The 21,966-nt window shown below is 44.6% G+C and overlaps 2 protein-coding genes across 3 annotated transcripts in view; both read right to left on the bottom strand.

The window, feature by feature from the left end:
* LOC311026134 (deoxynucleoside triphosphate triphosphohydrolase SAMHD1-like) overlaps positions 1 to 21,966 on the bottom strand; it is a 72,089-nt gene that overhangs the window by 42,149 nt on the left and 7,974 nt on the right. The window contains exon 1 of one of the 2 annotated variants that reach the window (XM_084029490.1): positions 13,249 to 13,287. The exons of the other annotated variant lie outside the window; for it this stretch is intronic. The gene's annotated coding sequence lies outside the window, so the exon portion shown is untranslated. Of the gene's footprint in view, positions 1 to 13,248; positions 13,288 to 21,966 lie in introns of those variants that run through there. 2 annotated transcript variants of the gene reach the window in all.
* LOC311026140 (endothelial cell-selective adhesion molecule-like) overlaps positions 8,624 to 21,966 on the bottom strand; it is a 75,232-nt gene continuing 61,889 nt past the window's right edge. The window contains exon 8 of the transcript XR_014598449.1: positions 8,624 to 8,786. The gene's annotated coding sequence lies outside the window, so the exon portion shown is untranslated. The remainder of the gene's footprint in view (positions 8,787 to 21,966) is intronic.

The following is a 21,966-nucleotide window of genomic DNA, read 5'->3' as shown; positions in this document are numbered from 1 at the left end:
AATAGAGCAGCCTTTGAGAATTCAAGATGATTGTTGTTGACGGACGGGCAGTGACATGGAGTGAAGAGCGGTGACGGGTTCAGGCCGGCGGTGCTTCCAACGTCGCCTTCAACAGCTGATCGATCCGCTCCACCGAAAAAGACACCGGGCGACAAAAAATACCCAGGGTTTTGTTTCTACGCCGGCCGTGTCAAGCTAAGCGGAAACACGGATGATGCTTCCGGTGACTGTTTTTCAAAATAAAAGTCGACGAGCGAAGTCCCTCCGCTCCTGCTAGCTAGTTCGCCATTAGGGCTACTGATGAGTCCATCCATCCATTTTCTACCGCTTATCCTGTATTCAGGGTCATGGGGGGGCTGGAGCCGATCCCAGCTGTCATTGGGGGGCGAAGGCAGGGTACACCCTGGACAGAACGCCAGTCTATCGCAGGGCCAACATGTACAACCATTCACACTCACGTTCACACCTACGGGCAATTCACTGCTGTCCTGTCTGCTCCGGAGTTCACGCAGACCAACATGGCTGGTTTGGAAACTTTCTCTTATTTTACGAAAATAGTTAACCGAAAGGTGTTTCTTAAAACATTTTAAGCGAGAAATAAGCTATGCAGTTGCTGAATCTGTCTTTATTTTAGATCGACAACATTCAGTTTAGAAGATTTTCGCGACCATTCGCAAGCGTTCCCGAGGTGGCGAGTCGAGCCCGGCGCCTCTGATTAGCATAAAGTAGATTCGACTTCAACTTTATGCAAAATACGCTGCCTGTGGACACGTACCTTGATGGTACAGACACACCAACTCCGGCAGCGACACAACGGACCGTCGAACGAACCGGCGAGGGGGCGGTTCTGTGTTCAAGTTGGATCAATTGGATAGACGTCCTGCGAAGTGGGCGGGACTTGAGTTTCGCTCTGCCGTTTCCAACATGGCGGCCGGGCCACAGACGATCTCATTTTACAGTTAAACAACAAACTAAAGCATGTTTCTGAAAACATTCGAGGCTGGAAATGTGTAGTGCAGTAACAGAATCTGGATTCATATTTGATCAACACTGCCTAGTTTGATAGTTTGAACGAAGTTTCTGGAGCTGGCGGCATTGCGTTGGACGGACGTCATTTGCATAAAGTTAAATCTATCGAACTTTATGCAAATTCACATACGGCGACGGGGCCGCCAACTCGACTTGCTGTATCCATCATGCGGAGCTCCTGCTCTACATAGACAATGAATGGGATCCGTTGACTTGACGTCCAATGACGGAGTTGGTGTGTATGGAACAGATACACCAACTCTGGCAGCCAGGGCTGGACTGGGACCAAAAATCGGCCCGGGCATTTTTTTAGCCGAGACCGGCCCACCAGGTATCGATGGAAAGACAATGAAGCCTATGAATGAAAACAATTTTTTTTGTGACAATGCTTGTACACTGTCGGGCATCGCCCCTCGGCTGTAATTGGTCCAGCCCAGAATCAATCATGACTACATTTACATTACATTTACATTTACATTTAGGTCATTTAGCAGACGCTTTTGTCCAAAGCGACTTACAATAAGTACATTTGTCAAAAGAAGGAAACAAAGAAACCACGACGTATCATTGCCGATGCAGTAAGAGCTAAAAATAGAACAAGTGCTAGGTCCTCATCTGAGTAAAGTAGTACTTCAAGAGTAACAGTGCTACGATCCGAGTGTTTTTTTTTTTTTTTTTTTGCGGGGGGGGGGGGGGGGGGGAGGTCGAGGGAGGGTGTTAGTGGGTCATGCTATGTAGAGTCGAGGTGAAGTCTGAACAGGTGAGTCTTGAGCCTTTTTCGGAAGATGGCAAATGACTCTGCTGTCCTGACATTGGTCGGGAGTTCGTTCCACCACTGAGGCGCCAGAACAGAGAAGAGTCTGGACTTTGCTGAGCGACATTTGTTTGATTTCAGCGAGGGTGGTACCAGCCGGCCAGCTGAAGTAGAGGAGCGGAGTGCTCGCTTCGGGGCATGAGGTTTGACCAGTGTTTGAAGGTAGGCAGGTGCCGTTCCATTGATGGCCCTGAAGGCCAGTGTCATTGTCTTGAATTGGATGCGTGCTGCAACAGGGAGCCAGTGGAGGTCACGGAGGAGGGGGGTCACGTGGGAGAATTTGGGTAGATTGAAGATAAGGCGTGCTGCAGCGTTCTGGATACGCTGCAATGGTTTAATCGCATAGGCCGGGAGTCCGGCCAGGAGAGAGTTGCAGTAGTCAAGGCGGGAGATGACCAGTGCTTGGACCAAGAGCTGCGTTGCATCCTTTGTGAGGAAGGTCCGAATCCTGCGGATATTGTAGAGGGCAAATCTGCAGGATCGGGCCACAGCAGTGATGTTGGGGGTGCAGGATAGTTGGTCATCGAGGATTACACCCAGGTTCCTCGCAGTTGAGGAAGGAAATACTGTGATGCCCTCAACAGTGACCGACAGGTCCATGTGAGGGCAGTCTTTCCCTGGGATGAAGAGGAGTTCGGTTTTATTCAGGTTAAGCTTGAGGTGATGTGCAGTTGTCCAGACAGAGATGTCAGCCAGACAGTCCGAGATGCGAGTTGCAATGTGAGCGTCAGAGGACGGGGGAAAAGAGAGGAACAGCTGGGTGTCATCAGCGTAGCAATGGTAGGAGAATCCATGCGATGTGATAACAGAACCTAGTGATCTGGTGTATAGTGAGAACAGAAGCGGTCCTAATACTGAGCCTTGAGGGACACCCGTGTCCAGAGAGCAGGGTTTGGACATAGAGCCATTCCATGTGACCTGAAAGGTGCGGTTTGTCAGGTATGATGTAAACCAGGTGAGAGCAGAGTCGGTTATGCCAAGTTCAGCCAGAGTGGAGAGGAGAATTTGGTGGTTGACTGTGTCGAATGCAGCAGATAGGTCAAGGAGAATGAGAACGGAGGAGTTGGATGATGTTTTGGCGTCTTGGCCCCTTAGTCACAGGCGCCCCTGTGACTAAGGGGCCGATCTACCAGTTTTGTGTACCAATAGCAGTGTTTCCCACAGGATTCTATCGTGGGGGGCTTGTGATCTTGTAGGGGGGTCCGGGGGCATGCCCCCCCGGGAGAACATTTTTAATAGATTTAATTTTAATGCATCAATTTGGTGAATTTTGAGAACCAAAATATGACATCAATTACTGACCAATTTCTTACAAACTGCTGGTACTAATACAAAATGTTGACATACTAAATGGGGTTGAGGAGTTTAAGCATTCAAGAAAAGATGAAAAGAAAAATTACTAAAACACAGTGCTGAGCCTTCCAGGGTTCCCCAATTAGTTTTCACTGAGGGCCAAATTATGTCCAGGTTGGTTGTAGTAGCAGATAGTAGTAGTAGTCATAGCCTGTGTTGAGGGACAGATAAAAATGTACGCTTGAAAGAAAATAAGTCCAATATCAACGATTTATTTATTTGAATGCCCCTGGAGAATATTTTGATCAACAACAAAAACAGCATTTCAGCAAGTGGCGCACAAGAGGAAAACAATATTGTATAACAGTAGCGTTAATGGTTTTTGTTTGCAGCGTCTTGCTTTTGTCTTGTAATTTGCAGACGGTCCCTGCGCACTCGCCCGGCTGTCACTGCGCATATAGATCAATGTTCTCCGTTCAGCTCAGAGGACAGCTGATTTTTGTAAAAAATCTGTGTTTTGGTGCTTGTAGCTCGTAGTCTTTGATATTACGGTGGGAAAGAGGCATCATTTGTGTTTGAAAACGTTTCACTTCAGATGTATTGATCCCGAATCTGTGAATATATTTTCAACTTTACCGACTCTTTATTTCACCTTATGGCAGGTTATTAGTTAGTCACTGGGTCCGCACGGCCCGGATTTGATCTTGCGGGCCGGATTTGGCCCACGGGCCGCTAATTGGGGATGGCTGCTTTATACTATTGGTTTATTATGACTATTATTATTATTAATATAAGTGGGTGACTATTCCTCAGCCTTCCTTGGTGTTTTGGTTTTGACATACGCGCACGCACTGTCAAACTCGCGCAGCTAAGGGGGGTCGGCGGGGGGGACGCCTTGCCATGGCGACGGGGGAAAACAGAACGTTGATGAACCAAACCAGCCGCAAGGATTTCCCCTCATGCATGGGCCGAGGGCCGTCAACATGACATCCTGGGCCGCCGGTCAGTTTTTTTTGTTGTTGAAAAAAAACAAAAAAAAACGGGGGAGGCCATCGGCCCTCGAGGGAACTCGGCCCACCGGGAAAATGCCCGGTATGCCAGATTGCCAGTCCAGCCCTGCTGGCAGCGACGGATGTCGACACAACGGACCACCGAACGAACCGGCGAGTGGGCGGTTCTGTGTTCAAGTTGGATCAATGGGATAGACGTCCTGTGAAGTGGGAGCGGGACTTGAGTTTCGCTCTGCCGTTTCCAACATGGCGGCCAGGCCACAAACGATCTCATTTTACAGTTAAACGACACACTATAGCATGTTTCTGAAAACATTTGAGGCGGGAAATGTGTAGTGCAGTAACAGAATCTGGATTCATATTTGATTAACACTGCCAGTTTGATAGTTTGAACGAAGTTTCTGGAGCCGGCGGCATTGCGTTGGACGGACGGCATTTGCATAAAGTTCAATCTATCGAACTTTATGCAAATTCACATACGGCGACGGGGCCGCCAACTCAACGTGCTGTATCCATCATGCGGAGCTCCTGCTCTACATAGACAATGAATGGGATGCGTTGACTTGACGTCTGTTGCCGGAGTTGGTGTGTCTGTACCATAAGAGCCGCTTCTTGCAGCGCTTGGCAGCGCGGTCTACGGCTACAACCGGCTTGTCCACACCTCCGTTACGCGGAATGGTTCTCTATTGGTTAAAAGTTCAATGACATGTGTTCAGGTCCGCACTCGGCGGCCACCTTGTGGTGAAATGATTTGCCTTTGTATTTTGGTCGCTTTGATGTCATGGCTTGATCTAAAGTTCTGTGCATTGTGTTGTGAGTAGGCCTATTATATGTGAGGTCTGGTTAATACAAACATAGAATGATAATACAAATATATTGGAAAAAAAGAATGCCTTCCACATGTTGCCTTGCATGTGTGTGTGTGTGTGTGTGTGTGTGTATATATATATATATATATATATATATATATATATATATATACCGGTATATATATATATATACATACACACACTTAACATATCTCTTTGCTTTGCTGCTGTGTTCTATCGTTTGAGCACCATAGTCACGTTGACTTTGTTGTCCGACTTGACGGCGTTTGGCTACAGTCTCTTTTAGAGCCCACCCCCTCAGGCACCTGCAGCTCTCGTCGGCGTGTCAAGTCAAGTCAAGCCAAGACCATCCTGAACAAGCCTATTGAATGGGACGCGGGGAAACACCGCTGCCTGTGGACATGTACCTATTGTTGGGACCTAACCGTTAGGACTACACAATGCGGCCTACAAAGCCTACACATGGACAAAGGGACAAAGGGGATTAAAAACTACACCGCCATTTTAGTTTCACATCTCACCCAGGTGAGAAATGTGACGTCACACAACTGGTGCCCTATTGGCTGACAACTGCAGACACCCCAGGGGGTCCCCGGCAGCAGCCGTGAGCTTTATAAACCGAAGCCGCCTGGAGAACGCTCTCTTAATCTTACTCTTACTCTTACTCTTACTCTGGCGTCTCTTCCTACAACCGGCGCAACACCACATTGCAACGGGAGGCGACCCCTCCTGCAGCGCACCGCTGCAACAAGAGGAACCAAGCCGTTCCTGCCTTCCAGCTACCAGACGCTGTCTGAAGTAAGCTGACTAAATCGCCAAGCCGCGATTATATCGCCGCTCGTGGAAGGAGGAAACACCAACTGTTTTCTTTATTTGAGTTTGAGCAACGAGAGGTAACCCGCTCCGCTCTCGTCTGGACGAAGCCGACTCATTTACATTTACATTTAGGTCATTTAGCAGACGCTTTTGTCCAAAGCGACTTACAATAAGTACATTTGTCAAAAGAAGGAAACAAAGAAACCACGACGTATCATTGCTGATGCAGTAAGAGCTAAAAATAGAACAAGTGTTAGGTCCTCATCTGAGTAAAGTAGTACTTCAAGAGTAACAGTGCTACGATCTGAGTGCTATAGGTAAGGTTTTTTTGTTTTTTGTTTTGTTTTTTTTGCGGGGGGGGGGGGGGGTGTCGAGGGAGGGTGTTAGTGGGTCATGCTATGTAGAGTTGAGGTGAAGTCTGAACAGGTGAGTCTTGAGCCTTTTTCGGAAGATGGCAAATGACTCTGCTGTCCTGACATTGGTCGGGAGTTCGTTCCACCACTGAGGCGCCAGAACAGAGAAGAGTCTGGACTTTGCTGAGCGACATTTGTTTGATTTCAGCGATGGTGGTACCAGCCGGCCAGCTGAGGAGGAGGAGCGAAGTGCTCGCTTCGGGGCATGAGGTTTGACCAGTGTTTGAAGGTAGGCAGGTGCCGTTCCATTGATGACCCTGAAGGCCAGTGTCATCGTCTTGAATTGGATGCGTGCTGCAACAGGGAGCCAGTGGAGGTCACGGAGGAGGGGGGTCACGTGGGAGAATTTGGGTAGATTGAAGATAAGGCGTGCTGCAGCGTTCTGGATACGCTGCAATGGTTTAATCGCATAGGCCGGGAGTCCGGCCAGGAGAGAGTTGCAGTAGTCAAGGCGGGAGATGACCAGTGCTTGGACCAAGAGCTGCGACTCATCACGTCCCCCGCTGACGCCGGGGCCCACGAACTACCGCCGTCACGGAATGCCGTCATCGCCAGGACGGACTCGCAGCTTACGCAACGATACCAGTAAGAGGCTATCAGTCTGGGCAGAGACATAAGTGATAGTGTAGGACGTGCTTGTAATTCTTGCTAACGTGTTTTAAGTCCTGATCGCGGACCGCCGAGTCCGTTTGTTCATGTGCTGCTGTATTTGAATGCTGATCGTGCACCCACGCAGCTGGGTTGATTTCCGTAACAGTGTTTTCGACTAGCCTCCGCCATATTCGCGAGCTCAGAAAGCCTCTACTATCAGTTAAAAGGCAGCGGTCTCGCGGAATAAACGCCAGTTCATTCACGCGCGCCCGTGTGATAGCGGCACGCCTTCTGAGCCTCAGAATATCGCTCGCGCATTCTCTCTCTCTTTGTTTGTGTCCCGCTAACCCACGCACACACACCGCACACGCATATCCTCCGCCAGCTGTTTCCAGCTCCGGACATTGAGGACATAGCTCCACCTCTCGCTCTCTCTCTCTCGCTCTCTCCCTCTAGCGATCCTATCTGACGTCAGTGGCTCCGCCCCTGAACGCTGTGAGGAATAGCTCTATCTGGTGGTCGCGCCCGACCATATCTCTCTCTCCCTCTCTCTCTCTACACACACGCACACACACGCACGCACGCACACGCACACACACACACACTCCACGTGTGTCTCTCCTTCTGTTTAGCTTAGTTTTGTGTGTTAGGTAGTTAGGTAATAAGGCTTTGTTAATTGCAGTGTTATTGATTGTGATCATTATTACTGATTTTAATAAATCTTATTATATTATAACTAGCGGTCTCTTGTGCTTGTTGTGTATATGTCACTGGATAACAGCAGGTTGTGAAGGTTAGTGCTTGAATTTCACGCCTTTTTAATTGTTAGATTGTTTTTATGCTTCTATGCCAATGAACACGATGATTGGTATGCAAGTATAAAACCTTTATATTGAGACTGAATACAGTTTTAGGTTATCTTTTCCCTGATCCCAGGGTGGTGCCCCGTTTATTCATGATTATATCATGATAATATATTAAATATAATTATTAATATCGATAATCATATTGACATTAATAATTAACTGTTGATAACCAAATCTGCTCCTGCTACAACCCCAACACTATTGTCATGTGAAAAGCCGTGCAATGCATTCTGGTAGCGTCGCGGCGAATGTCGAGAGATGGTGCGAGTTGGCCGCTCCTCATTTGCATAAAGTTGAAGTCGAATCTACTTTATGCTAATCAGAGGAGCCGGCCTCGCCTCGGGAACGCTCACGAACGGTCGCGAAAATCTTCTAAACTGAATGTTGTCGATCTAAAATATAGACAGATTCAGCAACTGCATAGCTTATTTCTCACTTAAAATGTTTTCAGAAACACCTTTCGGTGAACTATTTTCGTAAAATAAGAGAATCTGTTTTCCTTCTCTTTTCCAAATAGAAATTATATTTCAACAGACATTTGTGATTTATGGCGGGAATAAGAAAAGAACAAAAGCCACAGTAGAAAACTAAGCTGACCTTGTTGAAGGGAAAGTTCACCCCAAAATCTAGTCTGTGGATTATCTTCAGTAACCGGGGCAGGATTTCTGGAAATAAATGTTGCTGGTCTTTATTTATTCCTTGAAAGGAAGCAAGGACAAGAGAAGGCAGATACAGTTTAGATTTTTGGGTGACCTGTCCCTTTAAAAAGCACCTCAATGACCACTCAGTGAATTAGAATATCTTTAATATTGGTCTTTTCTCAGACTCTGAGCCAGAAATCTCCATTTCATCCTCCTCATTATTCCGACCATTTCTAGAGGCTTTGTTCATATATATGTCATAGTCTCATTTATACAACATTTATTACTAATAACATGGAGAAAATTGTTTTTTTTAAATATATATATATATATATATATATATATATATATATATGTTGACAGTATTTTCTGATTTATGGATACAAAGAGATGTCCAAAATTCCTCTGAAAAAACATTTGATTCTAATGTTAACAAAATGAAAATCTTGAACATGGATTTATCCAACGTTCCCATTTCTGGAACTAAATCCATGTACTCAAGTGGGGAAGATTTATGGTGATACTGTATACTAAGTTTTTTTTTTTTTTTTTAATTTGTTTTACTCTGTCCACCTGTAGTGTGTCCTCTTCATGAGGAATATCTCCCCATCACTTCCTTGGCACCATCAACAATCTTAAAACACCTCACAACTCATGATTTTGATTTAGAGGTTAAAGGTTCGTCTAACCAGCCCGAAGCCTTTAGGCTCTGAATCAAAAGTCATCTATGTCATGTGGATTTCCAGAGGTTTCTTCCCGTTGACCTCCACTAGAATGAAACTGAATCTAATCTACAGAGAGCATGTTACATGGTGGATATCTTTGGTTCAGTATCCGGTGATGCAATAAAAACATTTCTTTCTCACATTTTGATGGTTATTAGATAACGATAACGATAACTTGGGTGTGTTTTTGGACCAAACAAATTGGTTCTTCTCAAACAATCCTGTTTCCTGTAACTGGTTCAGATCACATCCATGTCTGGGCTCATATGTCGCTGTTGTGAAACCTGGTTTACCAATTATTGCCAAATATTTTTCTGGTGAATCATAACCAACAACACATGGGAGGGAACCAAGCAGTCAGACAACTAGAAGAGACTCTTCCAGATTTTCTGCATTTTTCAACTGAAGAAGAGGCGGTTTAGATCATCGGCCAACAAGGAAAGAAACTAATCCTTACGTAATCCTTAAGTATTTTTATTTTGGCTTAAAGTTTCGTTTGACACTTACTGCGTATCAAAACTAAAGGACTAAATGAAATCACATTTGTTTCTTACCTTCCATCGAAGTCCTGGAAGTGCTTTGGGGATGAACGATCCGTCAAACATATGGGAGAAAGGCCCGTGTTCTGGCACGTGAACAAATATAAAAAATGGTTGATTTGACACGGCAAGAACGACGAAAAGAACAGAACCATGATATGATTTTACAGAAAAAGCTTACTGTTAGATAAAAGCAGGATACCTAGGTCATCTCCATGTAACTTATGAGTAAACATTTTTGTTGCATGTACAGACTTCATTTTGACAATACTTTCATTTCCATGTTACCAGAAGAACATCTCAGTCAAAGTAATGAAACCATCTTGCGACCCCCTCGGTGTCTCCCGAAACCCTTGGCCCAGAACCCTAGAACCCGAGAACCCTACCACCCTAGAACCCTAGAACCTGAACCCTAGAACCCCAGAACCCGAGAACCTGAACCCTGCGTGGGACTCACCCAGGTCGTGGCAGAGTCCAGCGATCTGCACACACAGGACGTCTCTGCGGGAGATGAGGAGCTCTGGCTGACTCTGGTTCAGGGCTTGTACCAATTGCCCGGCCAAGTGACCCACCCTGCACCCGAACACCACAAAACACCACAGATACATCAAATATATACAAACAAACGTTTTGTACACTGTTCAATTTGAAAAGTTGCCCTTACCAAAACTGGTCGCACTTAAAAAAGGTAAGTAAAGTCCTTAAGTTCAGTATTGTTGGGACCTCACCAGTAGGACTACACAATGCGGCCTACAAAAGCCTACAGATGCGGTCAGAACAAAGGGACAAAGGGGATTAAAAAATTACACCGCCGGGACTCCCGAACTACCGCCGCCGCGGTAAGGTACGCCGTCATCGATTGTATACCCACGCCGCTGGGTTGATTTCTGTAACGGTGTTTTTGACTAACCTCAGCCATATTCGCGAGCTCAGTAAGCGTCTACTATCATTTAAAAGACCGCGGTCCCGCTGAATGAACGCCAGTTCATTCACGAGCTCCCGTGTGATAGTAACACGCCTCCTGAGCCTTAGAATAAGGGAGCGCGCATTCTCCCCCTCTCTTTGTTTGTGTCCCGCTAACACACACGCACACATACATCGCCCCACGCGTATCCTCCGCCAGCTCTTTCCGGCGGACGCTAAGGACATAGCTCCATCCGGTGGCTGTACCCGGCCATCTCTCGCTCGCTCTCTCTCTCTCGTGATCCTATCGGACGTCAGTGGCTCCGCCCCTGAACGCTGTGAGGAATAGCTCCATCTGGTGGCTGCACCCGGCCATCTCTCCCTCTCTCGCTACTCCATCTGGCGTCAGTGGCTCCGCCCCTGAACGCTGTGAGGGATAGCTCCATCTGGTGGTCGCGCCCGGCCATATCTCTCTCTCGCTCTCTCTCTCTACCCACACGCACACACGCACATGCACACACACACACACACACACACACACGCACACACACTCCACGTGTGTCTCTCCCTTTTGTTTAGCTAAGCTTTGTGTGTTAGGTAGTTAGGTAATAAGGCTTTGTTAATTGCAGTGTTATTGATTGTGATCATTATTACTGATTTTAATAAATCTTATTATATTATAACTAGCGGTCTCTTGTGCTTGTTGTGTATATGTCACTGGATAACAGCAGGTTGTGAAGGCTTGTGCTTGAATTTCACGCCTTTTTAATTGTTCGATTGGTTTTGTACTTCTCTGCCAATGATCACGATGATTGGCATGTGAGTATAAAACCTTTATATGGAGACTGAATACAGTTTTAGGTTATCTTTTCCCGAGGGTGGTGCCCCGTTTATTCATGATTATATCATGATAATATATTAAATATAATTATTAATATCGATAATCATATTGACATTAATAATTAACTGTTGATAACCAAATCTGCTCCTGCTACACCCCCAACAGTATCGACTTGTAGAGTTTACTTAATGTTTTTAAGTTGTCCAACTTAAAATAGCAAGTACACTGATCTTTCTAAGTATTAGCAACTTAAGTAAGCCAAGTTAGCCTGACTTCACTGAACAGTTGTCTTTAGAACGATTAGTTCACAGGGATATTTGTATTTGATCAATTCTGAGTGCTGTGAACCATGGCCCCACCGTGGAAACTAATACAACTTTACTATAAAAGCATTTAGAAATTGTGAAACAAACATTTGGATTTATACACAAAGAGGCTGTTTGTCTTGACTTTTGTCACTGCATCAGTGCACAATGTAAGTTTTGTACACGTGAAAAGAGAAGGCAGATACTTTGTACAAACATTGTAGCCTGAAACACGAGGAAGAAGAACGTCACCCTTATTTATAAAGTCCTGGGTGTTTCCTGTAACACCCAGATCCATGATCATTGTGATGCCACAAAGAAATGTGTTCCAGTGCCAACTTTGTGTCTTCAAAGGGCTTCAAGGTAAGGCAAGGCAAGGCAAATTTATTTATATAGCACCATTCGTACAAGCAGCAATTCATAGTGCTTTACAGAAAGAAATAAGATAAAAGAATAACATCATAAAAAGGCAACAGAATAGTCATACAATACAGCAAAATGAAATAGCCAATAATTAAAAGTGACAAAATAAGCAAGAAGACAAATGCATGAATAGTAAAACAAAGTCATTAAAACAATAATACGATTTTAAAAAAGCACATAAAAGTTTTAAGATAACAAACAAAATTTTAAAATCTATCCTTTTACATACGGGGAGCCAGTGCAGAGATTTAAGGACAGGTGTAATGTGGTCCATTTTCGTTGGTCAAGACTCTGGCAGCAGCATTCTGGATAAGCTGCAGTTGCCTGATTGATTTTTTACTAAGACCTGTAAAGATGCCATTACAATAATCTAACCGACTGAAAATGTATGCATGAACAAGTTTTTCTGTGTCTTGTTTGGACAGAAATCCTTTGATTCTAGCAATATTTTTTAGATGGTAATAGGCAGATTTGGTAATGGTCTTTATATGGGTGTCGAAATTCAGATCCGAGTCCATAACTACACCAAGGTTTCTGGTTTTGTCTGTGGTTTTCAGTGCGATTAAGTTTAGTTGAGCACTGATCTCTAGCCTTGTATTTTTGGGACCAAAGACAATAATTTCTGTTTTATTTGCATTGAGCTGGAGAAAGTTCTGGTTCATCCACTCATTGATGTGTTTGACACACTGACTTAGTGAGTGTAGGGGACTATGTTTATGTGGTGAAACTGAGATATAAAGTTGTGTGTCATCGGCATAAGTATGGTAGGATATGTTAAAATACTCCATGATCTGAGCTAGAGGGAGCATGTAAATATTGAACAGAATGGGTCCAAGAATGGAGCCCTGAGGAACCCCGCATATTAGTTTTGTATGTTCTGATTCAAAGTTACCAAGGGAGACAAAATAATCCCGATCTTTCAAGTAGGATTTGAACCAGTCCAGCACAGAACCAGAGAGTCCCACCCACTTCTCCAGTCTGTCAAGCAGTATGTTATGGTCCACCGTATCAAAAGCAGCACTGAGATCAAGCAGTACCAAAACTGTTGCTTTTGATGCATCACTGCTTAGATGTATGTCGTTTAGGACTTTAGTAGGGTTTGTGTAGTTAAGAAAATAAAAGCTTGATTGAGTGAAAAGCAGTCTTGTGAAAATAGAGCAGCCTTTGAGAATTCAAGATGATTGTTGTTGACGGACGGGCGGTGACGTGGAGTGAAGAGCGGTGACGGGTTCCGGCCAGCGGTGCTTCCAACGTTGTTTTTCAAAATAAAAGTCCCTCCGCTCCTGCTAGCTAGTTCCCCATTAGGGCTACTGATGAGTCCATCCATCCATTTTCTACCGCTTATCCTGTATTCAGGGTCACGGGGGGGCTGGAGCCGATCCCAGCTGTCATTGGGCGAAGGCAGGGTACACCCTGGACAGAACGCCAGTCTATCGCAGGGCCAACATGTACAACCATTCACACCTACGGGCAATTCAGAGTCATCAATGAACCTATCCCCATCCTGCATGTCTTTGGACTGTGGGAGGAAGCCGGAGAACCCGCAGAGAACCCACGCTTACACGGGGAGAACATGCACACTCCACACAGAAGTAACGGCGAGAAAGGCGAGAAAGGCCCGTGTTCTGGCACGTGAACAAATATAAAAAATGGTTGATTTGACACGGCAAGAACGACGAAAAGAACAGAACCATGATATGATTTTACAGAAAAAGCTTACTGTTAGATAAAAGCAGGATACCTAGGTCATCTCCATGTAACTTATGAGTAAACATTTTTGTTGCATGTACAGACTTCATTTTGACAATACTTTCATTTCCATGTTACCAGAAGAACATCTCAGTCAAAGTAATGAAACCATCTTGCGACCCCCTCGGTGTCTCCCGAAACCCTTGGCCCAGAACCCTAGAACCCGAGAACCCTACCACCCTAGAACCCTAGAACCTGAACCCTAGAACCCCAGAACCCGAGAACCTGAACCCTGCGTGGGACTCACCCAGGTCGTGGCAGAGTCCAGCGATCTGCACACACAGGACGTCTCTGCGGGAGATGAGGAGCTCTGGCTGACTCTGGTTCAGGGCTTGTACCAATTGCCCGGCCAAGTGACCCACCCTGCACCCGAACACCACAAAACACCACAGATACATCAAATATATACAAACAAACGTTTTGTACACTGTTCAATTTGAAAAGTTGCCCTTACCAAAACTGGTCGCACTTAAAAAAGGTAAGTAAAGTCCTTAAGTTCAGTATTGTTGGGACCTCACCAGTAGGACTACACAATGCGGCCTACAAAAGCCTACAGATGCGGTCAGAACAAAGGGACAAAGGGGATTAAAAAATTACACCGCCGGGACTCCCGAACTACCGCCGCCGCGGTAAGGTACGCCGTCATCGATTGTATACCCACGCCGCTGGGTTGATTTCTGTAACGGTGTTTTTGACTAACCTCAGCCATATTCGCGAGCTCAGTAAGCGTCTACTATCATTTAAAAGACCGCGGTCCCGCTGAATGAACGCCAGTTCATTCACGAGCTCCCGTGTGATAGTAACACGCCTCCTGAGCCTTAGAATAAGGGAGCGCGCATTCTCCCCCTCTCTTTGTTTGTGTCCCGCTAACACACACGCACACATACATCGCCCCACGCGTATCCTCCGCCAGCTCTTTCCGGCGGACGCTAAGGACATAGCTCCATCCGGTGGCTGTACCCGGCCATCTCTCGCTCGCTCTCTCTCTCTCGCGATCCTATCGGACGTCAGTGGCTCCGCCCCTGAACGCTGTGAGGAATAGCTCCATCTGGTGGCTGCACCCGGCCATCTCTCCCTCTCTCGCTACTCCATCTGGCGTCAGTGGCTCCGCCCCTGAACGCTGTGAGGGATAGCTCCATCTGGTGGTCGCGCCCGGCCATATCTCTCTCTCGCTCTCTCTCTCTACCCACACGCACACACGCACATGCACACACACACACACACACACACACACGCACACACACTCCACGTGTGTCTCTCCCTTTTGTTTAGCTAAGCTTTGTGTGTTAGGTAGTTAGGTAATAAGGCTTTGTTAATTGCAGTGTTATTGATTGTGATCATTATTACTGATTTTAATAAATCTTATTATATTATAACTAGCGGTCTCTTGTGCTTGTTGTGTATATGTCACTGGATAACAGCAGGTTGTGAAGGCTTGTGCTTGAATTTCACGCCTTTTTAATTGTTCGATTGGTTTTGTACTTCTCTGCCAATGATCACGATGATTGGCATGTGAGTATAAAACCTTTATATGGAGACTGAATACAGTTTTAGGTTATCTTTTCCCGAGGGTGGTGCCCCGTTTATTCATGATTATATCATGATAATATATTAAATATAATTATTAATATCGATAATCATATTGACATTAATAATTAACTGTTGATAACCAAATCTGCTCCTGCTACACCCCCAACAGTATCGACTTGTAGAGTTTACTTAATGTTTTTAAGTTGTCCAACTTAAAATAGCAAGTACACTGATCTTTCTAAGTATTAGCAACTTAAGTAAGCCAAGTTAGCCTGACTTCACTGAACAGTTGTCTTTAGAACGATTAGTTCACAGGGATATTTGTATTTGATCAATTCTGAGTGCTGTGAACTATGGCCCCACCGTGGAAACTAATACAACTTTACTATAAAAGCATTTAGAAATTGTGAAACAAACATTTGGATTTATACACAAAGAGGCTGTTTGTCTTGACTTTTGTCACTGCATCAGTGCACAATGTAAGTTTTGTACACGTGAAAAGAGAAGGCAGATACTTTGTACAAACATTGTAGCCTGAAACACGAGGAAGAAGAACGTCACCCTTATTTATAAAGTCCTGGGTGTTTCCTGTAACACCCAGATCCATGATCATTGTGATGCCACAAAGAAATGTGTTCCAGTGCCAACTTTGTGTCTTCAAAGGGCTTCAAGGTAAGGCAAGGCAAGGCAAATTTATTTATATAGCACCATTCGTACAAGCAGCAATTCATAGTGCTTTACAGAAAGAAATAAGATAAAAGAATAACATCATAAAAAGGCAACAGAATAGTCATACAATACAGCAAAATGAAATAGCCAATAATTAAAAGTGACAAAATAAGCAAGAAGACAAATGCATGAATAGTAAAACAAAGTCATTAAAACAATAATACGATTTTAAAAAAGCACATAAAAGTTTTAAGATAACAAACAAAATTTTAAAATCTATCCTTTTACATACGGGGAGCCAGTGCAGAGATTTAAGGACAGGTGTAATGTGGTCCATTTTCGTTGGTCAAGACTCTGGCAGCAGCATTCTGGATAAGCTGCAGTTGCCTGATTGATTTTTTACTAAGACCTGTAAAGATGCCATTACAATAATCTAACCGACTGAAAATGTATGCATGAACAAGTTTTTCTGTGTCTTGTTTGGACAGAAATCCTTTGATTCTAGCAATATTTTTTAGATGGTAATAGGCAGATTTGGTAATGGTCTTTATATGGGTGTCGAAATTCAGATCCGAGTCCATAACTACACCAAGGTTTCTGGTTTTGTCTGTGGTTTTCAGTGCGATTAAGTTTAGTTGAGCACTGATCTCTAGCCTTGTATTTTTGGGACCAAAGACAATAATTTCTGTTTTATTTGCATTGAGCTGGAGAAAGTTCTGGTTCATCCACTCATTGATGTGTTTGACACACTGACTTAGTGAGTGTAGGGGACTATGTTTATGTGGTGAAACTGAGATATAAAGTTGTGTGTCATCGGCATAAGTATGGTAGGATATGTTAAAATACTCCATGATCTGAGCTAGAGGGAGCATGTAAATATTGAACAGAATGGGTCCAAGAATGGAGCCCTGAGGAACCCCGCATATTAGTTTTGTATGTTCTGATTCAAAATTACCAAGGGAGACAAAATAATCCCGATCTTTCAAGTAGGATTTGAACCAGTCCAGCACAGAACCAGAGAGTCCCACCCACTTCTCCAGTCTGTCAAGCAGTATGTTATGGTCCACCGTATCAAAAGCAGCACTGAGATCAAGCAGTACCAAAACTGTTGCTTTTGATGCATCACTGCTTAGATGTATGTCGTTTAGGACTTTAGTAGGGTTTGTGTAGTTAAGAAAATAAAAGCTTGATTGAGTGAAAAGCAGTCTTGTGAAAATAGAGCAGCCTTTGAGAATTCAAGATGATTGTTGTTGACGGACGGGCGGTGACGTGGAGTGAAGAGCGGTGACGGGTTCCGGCCAGCGGTGCTTCCAACGTTGTTTTTCAAAATAAAAGTCCCTCCGCTCCTGCTAGCTAGTTCCCCATTAGGGCTACTGATGAGTCCATCCATCCATTTTCTACCGCTTATCCTGTATTCAGGGTCACGGGGGGGCTGGAGCCGATCCCAGCTGTCATTGGGCGAAGGCAGGGTACACCCTGGACAGAACGCCAGTCTATCGCAGGGCCAACATGTACAACCATTCACACCTACGGGCAATTCAGAGTCATCAATGAACCTATCCCCATCCTGCATGTCTTTGGACTGTGGGAGGAAGCCGGAGAACCCGCAGAGAACCCACGCTTACACGGGGAGAACATGCACACTCCACACAGAAGTAACGGCGAGAAAGGCGAGAAAGGCCCGTGTTCTGGCACGTGAACAAATATAAAAAATGGTTGATTTGACACGGCAAGAACGACGAAAAGAACAGAACCATGATATGATTTTACAGAAAAAGCTTACTGTTAGATAAAAGCAGGATACCTAGGTCATCTCCATGTAACTTATGAGTAAACATTTTTGTTGCATGTACAGACTTCATTTTGACAATACTTTCATTTCCATGTTACCAGAAGAACATCTCAGTCAAAGTAATGAAACCATCTTGCGACCCCCTCGGTGTCTCCCGAAACCCTTGGCCCAGAACCCTAGAACCCGAGAACCCTACCACCCTAGAACCCTAGAACCTGAACCCTAGAACCCCAGAACCCGAGAACCTGAACCCTGCGTGGGACTCACCCAGGTCGTGGCAGAGTCCAGCGATCTGCACACACAGGACGTCTCTGCGGGAGATGAGGAGCTCTGGCTGACTCTGGTTCAGGGCTTGTACCAATTGCCCGGCCAAGTGACCCACCCTGCACCCGAACACCACAAAACACCACAGATACATCAAATATATACAAACAAACGTTTTGTACACTGTTCAATTTGAAAAGTTGCCCTTACCAAAACTGGTCGCACTTAAAAAAGGTAAGTAAAGTCCTTAAGTTCAGTATTGTTGGGACCTCACCAGTAGGACTACACAATGCGGCCTACAAAAGCCTACAGATGCGGTCAGAACAAAGGGACAAAGGGGATTAAAAAATTACACCGCCGGGACTCCCGAACTACCGCCGCCGCGGTAAGGTACGCCGTCATCGATTGTATACCCACGCCGCTGGGTTGATTTCTGTAACGGTGTTTTTGACTAACCTCAGCCATATTCGCGAGCTCAGTAAGCGTCTACTATCATTTAAAAGACCGCGGTCCCGCTGAATGAACGCCAGTTCATTCACGAGCTCCCGTGTGATAGTAACACGCCTCCTGAGCCTTAGAATAAGGGAGCGCGCATTCTCCCCCTCTCTTTGTTTGTGTCCCGCTAACACACACGCACACATACATCGCCCCACGCGTATCCTCCGCCAGCTCTTTCCGGCGGACGCTAAGGACATAGCTCCATCCGGTGGCTGTACCCGGCCATCTCTCGCTCGCTCTCTCTCTCTCGCGATCCTATCGGACGTCAGTGGCTCCGCCCCTGAACGCTGTGAGGAATAGCTCCATCTGGTGGCTGCACCCGGCCATCTCTCCCTCTCTCGCTACTCCATCTGGCGTCAGTGGCTCCGCCCCTGAACGCTGTGAGGGATAGCTCCATCTGGTGGTCGCGCCCGGCCATATCTCTCTCTCGCTCTCTCTCTCTACCCACACGCACACACGCACATGCACACACACACACACACACACACACACGCACACACACTCCACGTGTGTCTCTCCCTTTTGTTTAGCTAAGCTTTGTGTGTTAGGTAGTTAGGTAATAAGGCTTTGTTAATTGCAGTGTTATTGATTGTGATCATTATTACTGATTTTAATAAATCTTATTATATTATAACTAGCGGTCTCTTGTGCTTGTTGTGTATATGTCACTGGATAACAGCAGGTTGTGAAGGCTTGTGCTTGAATTTCACGCCTTTTTAATTGTTCGATTGGTTTTGTACTTCTCTGCCAATGATCACGATGATTGGCATGTGAGTATAAAACCTTTATATGGAGACTGAATACAGTTTTAGGTTATCTTTTCCCGAGGGTGGTGCCCCGTTTATTCATGATTATATCATGATAATATATTAAATATAATTATTAATATCGATAATCATATTGACATTAATAATTAACTGTTGATAACCAAATCTGCTCCTGCTACACCCCCAACAGTATCGACTTGTAGAGTTTACTTAATGTTTTTAAGTTGTCCAACTTAAAATAGCAAGTACACTGATCTTTCTAAGTATTAGCAACTTAAGTAAGCCAAGTTAGCCTGACTTCACTGAACAGTTGTCTTTAGAACGATTAGTTCACAGGGATATTTGTATTTGATCAATTCTGAGTGCTGTGAACTATGGCCCCACCGTGGAAACTAATACAACTTTACTATAAAAGCATTTAGAAATTGTGAAACAAACATTTGGATTTATACACAAAGAGGCTGTTTGTCTTGACTTTTGTCACTGCATCAGTGCACAATGTAAGTTTTGTACACGTGAAAAGAGAAGGCAGATACTTTGTACAAACATTGTAGCCTGAAACACGAGGAAGAAGAACGTCACCCTTATTTATAAAGTCCTGGGTGTTTCCTGTAACACCCAGATCCATGATCATTGTGATGCCACAAAGAAATGTGTTCCAGTGCCAACTTTGTGTCTTCAAAGGGCTTCAAGGTAAGGCAAGGCAAGGCAAATTTATTTATATAGCACCATTCGTACAAGCAGCAATTCATAGTGCTTTACAGAAAGAAATAAGATAAAAGAATAACATCATAAAAAGGCAACAGAATAGTCATACAATACAGCAAAATGAAATAGCCAATAATTAAAAGTGACAAAATAAGCAAGAAGACAAATGCATGAATAGTAAAACAAAGTCATTAAAACAATAATACGATTTTAAAAAAGCACATAAAAGTTTTAAGATAACAAACAAAATTTTAAAATCTATCCTTTTACATACGGGGAGCCAGTGCAGAGATTTAAGGACAGGTGTAATGTGGTCCATTTTCGTTGGTCAAGACTCTGGCAGCAGCATTCTGGATAAGCTGCAGTTGCCTGATTGATTTTTTACTAAGACCTGTAAAGATGCCATTACAATAATCTAACCGACTGAAAATGTATGCATGAACAAGTTTTTCTGTGTCTTGTTTGGACAGAAATCCTTTGATTCTAGCAATATTTTTTAGATGGTAATAGGCAGATTTGGTAATGGTCTTTATATGGGTGTCGAAATTCAGATCCGAGTCCATAACTACACCAAGGTTTCTGGTTTTGTCTGTGGTTTTCAGTGCGATTAAGTTTAGTTGAGCACTGATCTCTAGCCTTGTATTTTTGGGACCAAAGACAATAATTTCTGTTTTATTTGCATTGAGCTGGAGAAAGTTCTGGTTCATCCACTCATTGATGTGTTTGACACACTGACTTAGTGAGTGTAGGGGACTATGTTTATGTGGTGAAACTGAGATATAAAGTTGTGTGTCATCGGCATAAGTATGGTAGGATATGTTAAAATACTCCATGATCTGAGCTAGAGGGAGCATGTAAATATTGAACAGAATGGGTCCAAGAATGGAGCCCTGAGGAACCCCGCATATTAGTTTTGTATGTTCTGATTCAAAATTACCAAGGGAGACAAAATAATCCCGATCTTTCAAGTAGGATTTGAACCAGTCCAGCACAGAACCAGAGAGTCCCACCCACTTCTCCAGTCTGTCAAGCAGTATGTTATGGTCCACCGTATCAAAAGCAGCACTGAGATCAAGCAGTACCAAAACTGTTGCTTTTGATGCATCACTGCTTAGATGTATGTCGTTTAGGACTTTAGTAGGGTTTGTGTAGTTAAGAAAATAAAAGCTTGATTGAGTGAAAAGCAGTCTTGTGAAAATAGAGCAGCCTTTGAGAATTCAAGATGATTGTTGTTGACGGACGGGCGGTGACGTGGAGTGAAGAGCGGTGACGGGTTCCGGCCAGCGGTGCTTCCAACGTTGTTTTTCAAAATAAAAGTCCCTCCGCTCCTGCTAGCTAGTTCCCCATTAGGGCTACTGATGAGTCCATCCATCCATTTTCTACCGCTTATCCTGTATTCAGGGTCACGGGGGGGCTGGAGCCGATCCCAGCTGTCATTGGGCGAAGGCAGGGTACACCCTGGACAGAACGCCAGTCTATCGCAGGGCCAACATGTACAACCATTCACACCTACGGGCAATTCAGAGTCATCAATGAACCTATCCCCATCCTGCATGTCTTTGGACTGTGGGAGGAAGCCGGAGAACCCGCAGAGAACCCACGCTTACACGGGGAGAACATGCACACTCCACACAGAAGTAACGGCGAGAAAGGCGAGAAAGGCCCGTGTTCTGGCACGTGAACAAATATAAAAAATGGTTGATTTGACACGGCAAGAACGACGAAAAGAACAGAACCATGATATGATTTTACAGAAAAAGCTTACTGTTAGATAAAAGCAGGATACCTAGGTCATCTCCATGTAACTTATGAGTAAACATTTTTGTTGCATGTACAGACTTCATTTTGACAATACTTTCATTTCCATGTTACCAGAAGAACATCTCAGTCAAAGTAATGAAACCATCTTGCGACCCCCTCGGTGTCTCCCGAAACCCTTGGCCCAGAACC

This window comes from Eutrigla gurnardus (genome assembly GCF_963514095.1).
Source record: "Eutrigla gurnardus genome assembly, chromosome: 15".
NCBI lineage: Eukaryota > Metazoa > Chordata > Actinopteri > Perciformes > Triglidae > Eutrigla > Eutrigla gurnardus.
The sequence above is the reverse complement of the archived record's forward strand: the minus strand, read 5'-3'. Positions and strand labels throughout refer to the sequence as shown.